Source organism: Dipodomys merriami, unplaced genomic scaffold (genome assembly GCF_024711535.1).
Source record: "Dipodomys merriami isolate MVZ:Mamm:240054 unplaced genomic scaffold, mDipMer1.0.p SCAF_1564, whole genome shotgun sequence".
NCBI classification, from domain to species: Eukaryota; Metazoa; Chordata; class Mammalia; order Rodentia; family Heteromyidae; genus Dipodomys; species Dipodomys merriami.
Window position 1 is genome coordinate 8,319 of NW_027202898.1, and position 5,153 is coordinate 13,471.

Sequence of the window (5,153 nt, forward strand, 5' to 3'; positions counted from 1 at the left end):
GCGTGTGGCGATGTGCCTGCCTTGCAGGCTCCGCATGCTCTGCGCTCCCGGCCAGGACCCACACTATGATCAGAGCAGCCGCCAGCCACTGAAGCCATTTCCACGGGTGCTAGTGCTCCTGCTCGCTCTTCTCCCAGCTCTCCCTGGGCCCCACACTCCTCTCCTGGGCCACCCCGCCCCTTCTGCGCACACACCCCTGCCCCCTTGTGCCCCTGGCCATTGCTGCCACCAAAGTGTGCTCCTGGGCCCCGCCCCCTCCTCCCCTGGGCCCCGCCCCCCACCCCTGGCCACAATTGCAGCCCTGACTGGGCCCTGAGGCTTCTAGACCATGGTATTGCAGCCTTACCTCAGCTCAGCACTAACCCCCACCCCCAGTACTGGCCCAGGGGATCAAATCTCCCCTCAGCCCCACCAGTGGAGGAGACTCTCCTCCATCCCCCTCCACACCACAGGTGCATGGTGACACTGGTGTGTGTATGTGTGTTTGTATTGTGTGTGTGTGTGTGTGTGTGTGTGTGTGTGTGTGTGTGTGTGTGTGTGTGTGTGTGAGTGTTGGGGATAACCTCTCAAGGACTCAGAACATAGCACCCTTTGGGATGAATCAGCACACAACGCACTTCCAAAATCAGCACAAAGCACCCTGTGTAAATGACTCAGCACACAGCTCTCTTTGAAGGACTCAGCATGTAGTATGCTGGATAGAGTATTCAGCACACAGCACACTTTGAAGGAGGGAGTCTATAGCCCACAATGTAAAGGACTCAGTCCATGGCACACTTTGAAACACTCAGCACATAGCACTCTTTTCCAGGGACTCATCACACCCTGTGTTGAAGCATGCTGTGTAAAACACCCAGTGCACAGCATCCTTCGAAAAACTCAGCACACAGAACAGTTTTGGAAGACTCAGCATTTACCACACTGTGGAGGCACTCAGCACACAGCATCATTTGAAGGACAGTACAGAGCACCCTGTGAAAAAACTTGGCACACAGCACTCAAAAACACCTCATCCCTCTTTTCTCAAGGGCTCAGCACATAGCAGGACCCTTTGGGATACATTAGCAGACCACACCTTTTGAAGGACTCAGCATACATTACATTGAGTAATGGACTCAGCACACAACACCCTTTAAAAAACCCAGGACGACCCACTCTTCTCAGGGACTCAGCACATAGCACCCTTTGGGATGACTTAACAAACAGCACTTTTGTGAGGACTCAGCACACAACTCCCATGAGGGAAGGACCCAGCAAATAGCTCCCTGTGAAGGAATCAGCATATAGTTGTATGTCACAAGTTCAGCTGTCATTAGAATTAGGGTGCTTTCTTCAGTATCACCATTCTTCAGAAACACTTCATAAATGCTACTAGTTCACATTTAGACAGCCAGTGTTTTATGGGGGAAGGTCAGCTGGGGGTCTTGAACTCAAAGCTTGGGGGCCCTGTCCCTGAGCTCTTTGGTTCAATGCTAGAGCTCTACCACTTGGAGGCACAGCAACAATTTTGTTTTTTGGGTTGTTCTTTGACAGGTCTTATGGTGATAAGTAAGGCCAAGTTGGGGTATCCATGGGCAAAGGCTCTTAGCTCAGCTTGGAGCTGACCTCTCCCTTCCTTGTGTCCCTGGAAAGCTGGGCTTCCTGGAGCTCTATTGGCCTAGGGTTGAACAGACCTGCTCTGGCATCAGCAATCAGGGTGAACAAAAGTGAGCTTGACCATGGTAACTTCCCCAAATTGAACTCAAGAGGATACTGGCACTGGGCTACATGTTCTGTGTGTGGCCACCAGGCGGCAAGAGTAGCCCACCATAGGGATTGTACCTGCAAGTTCTGTTTACTCTTGCTTCCCTAGGGCCTCCATCATGCTTCAAAGCCACCCTGGAGAGAAAAGTGCCTGAGACTCTTACTTATAATTAACCATCGAAAAGCAAGTGGGTCTGTGGCTCAAGTGGCACAGCACTATCCTTGAGCAAGAAAACTCAGGGTCTATAGAGCCTAGTCCCTTAGTGTACACACACACACACACACACGCACACACACACACACACTACATGCATGCAAAATCAGAGATTTCTACACTGCAGTCTTTGGATATTCTCTATTTTTTTCCCACTAAGCCTGGTGGCTGCTGGCCTAGGTGTTTGGTGCATACAACATCACATGGCATCTTCAATTTTGGGGGAACAGAATGGCTAGAAGGTCAACCTTCCCCCATCCCAGCTCCTTGATTGGGTCATGGTCTATCCAGGCCCTTTGGGGCTCCTTTACAGACTCAGCAAGATGCCTTCAAAAGGCATCACATACTGGGCACTGGTTGCTCATGCCTGTCATCCTGGAGGATCATGGTGCCAAGCCAGTCTGGAGAGGACAGTGTATGAGACTCTTATCGATGAACCATCAGAAAACAAAGTGGCATTGTGGCTCAAGTAGTAGAGTGCCAGCCTTGAGAAAAAGAGCTCAGGGACAGTGCTCACAGCCAACAAAAAGGAGAGGCATTGCATGATGCCTTTGGGATTGGCATGGGCCAAATATAATTGGAATTAATTATAATTGGAATTAATCAAGTCCTCCAAGACAAAGCAGTACCTCCTTTAGTCCTGTGCTCCTCCATCTTGTCTCACCCCCTGGCCTTGTCTGTGCTTTGGGTCACCATGGATCTGGCTGGATGGGAGGGCTCCAAGGAAGATCCCAGAGCAATCACCCCACCTCCTTCTGTCCTGCTCACCCTGCTGCTTCGGCTCTTTGCCATAGACCTTCTTCCTGGAATCCATCCATGAGGTCATCACCACCAACATAGTGGTGAGTGGTGGTTCTGGCCTAACTAGGGGCAGTCAGACATGGAAGTAGGTCTGGGACTAGGAGCTTCCACCTTGGGTGTGGGCTGAGGCCATGCCTGACCTTTATTTCATCTTGAGCCTTGCAGTGGTGGGGAGACAGTGTAGACTTCACATTGAGTCAGATAAGATCAGAATCTGGAGGATCACTTGAGTGGGGGAGGATGTGGGACTCAGGGGGCCACTGTTGTTGGTACTCTCTTGGGACTCCCCTCTCCCTCTCTCATCCCTCAATGGTAGAAGAGAAACTTCAACTAAGGGTGTGGGAAAAGGGGGCGGGGGAATATTTTGATGTGAACCAGACTTGTGCTTCATATTCATCCTAGCCCCTACTTCCTATTGATCTGAGGAATGGCCATATGGGTTTGGGAGGGGGAAGAATCATCCTGAGAATGTGGTTAATGGTAGAGTGTTCGCCTAGCATGCCTGAAGCCCTGGGTTCTATTCCACACAGAAAAAGCTGGAAGGGGAGGTGTGGCCAGCCTTGATCAAAAAGAGCTCAGGAATAGTGGCCAGGTCCTGAGTTCAAGCCTCAGGGCTGGAAGAACAAATCTTTGTTGGAGGCTTTTTTTTTTATTTTGCTTTGAAAACACTTTATTCTTTGTGATAAGCATAACATGGGTCTCTTTCCTGGCCACCAATGGGCCATTAGCTATCCCTTGAGTTTGGGAAAACTCCCTGCAGCCTCTGCCCTACCCTACTCCCAGTTTAACCTTCCTGTCACCTCGCATATGGAGGCTTAAGAGAAAGCCACTTGGCCACCTACTTTTGGTGGCTGCCAAGGCTTTTGAGAGTCGGTATATCACAGAGTTCGTTATCATCCACATCAGTCTATAGGAGAATGTGAGAGAGCACTCCTCCCCTGAGCCTGGGAGCTGTGGGCAGATCTGGATGTGGGGCATCTGGGGCAGGACCTTCTCTTTGGGGGACTCCACTATGGGGACGGGAATCCTGACCTCTCCTCTAGCAGGTTCCATGCTGTCTTCAAGTGGCAATTCTTCAAAACCTTTCTGATCCTCCCTCATTTCACCCACCACACATCCTGAGGCATCTGAAGCAGAGTTGGTAGGGGGTGGGGGGGTTCAGCCTGTGCTGTCATCTGGAGACTGCTGTCTGTGCCTTCCCTTGGGAGGAGTGACAGCAGCTCCCACAGCACTCTCCTCTTCTCCATCTTCTCCTGGGACAGCCAGTGCATGCACTGGGCTTTCTCCCAACACAGCTCATTCAGGACCAACATCTGCTCTTTACACACCATGAGGGACTCCTCCATGGTTTGGATGTGTGCCGACAGCTGGCTGCATCAATGGTGGAGCTCACCTGCTGGACTCTGGAAGTCTACCTCATCAGGCAGGTCATGGATGAAGCAGATTTTCTTCTCAGATGCCCACGTGTCCCGCTTCCGATCCCCATGCCTGCTCTGGTGGCAGTTCATGAGGGTCTGTGGCTCCAGCTCAGTCTGGCACTGAGCTGCTGGGTCGGCCAGGGGGTGCCTCCAGCTGGCCCGCCATTCTTGTGGCAGGAGTTTCCCCCTGTGGATCTCATCCTCCAAGAGCACTCTCAGAGCCATGTCACTCTTGGTCTGGGGGACATCTCTGTCCTCTGTGATGGTCACATGGAAGGGGGAGGGCGGGTATCACCTCCTTACCTTTTGCTTCTCCAGGGCTCATGCCTTCCCCTTCCCCAGGGAAAACCAAGGAGCTCAGCTGGACCTGCAGGCACTCCTCCTGTGATCTGGTGGCTTCCAGGCACTTGAGAGTGTCCTGCCACTTAGCAAACCACCTGGTCCCTCCAGTTTGTTGAGCCCTTCACTTGCTTCAGCTGCTCCAGCAGCTGGATCTGCCTCTCTAAGTGCTGCTGCAGGGCCTCCTTCTCAGAGCACAGCCACTCATTGGAGGCGATGTGCCTCACAGGAGGCTCTGAACTCCTGCACTGGCCCAGGGACTGCTCCTGCTGCTCCTGAGCCTCTTGGCTCTCTCTCTCAGCCACCACTATCCATTTCTCTATCTTCTCCTCTGAGCATCTCCTGCTGTTCCACGTTCTGAAGACTGAGACTGGTTTTCCTAGACCTGGATGTGAAGTTGTTCCTCCAGGTTTTTCAATTCCATCTCCTTGCTGTAGGCCTGGACTTACAGCTGCTGCTTGGCCTGAGATGGTCCTGCGGGGGGTGGGGGGGTGGTATTACCAGCTTTCTTCTCAGTTCCCACAGCTCATTCCCTAGGTCCAACACATGCCTTACCCCTCATTCCTTCTCCTCTGTCAGTTGGTTCACCCATTGGGTCAGCCATCATGCCTCCTCCTTCCCTGCGGACCTCTCAATGC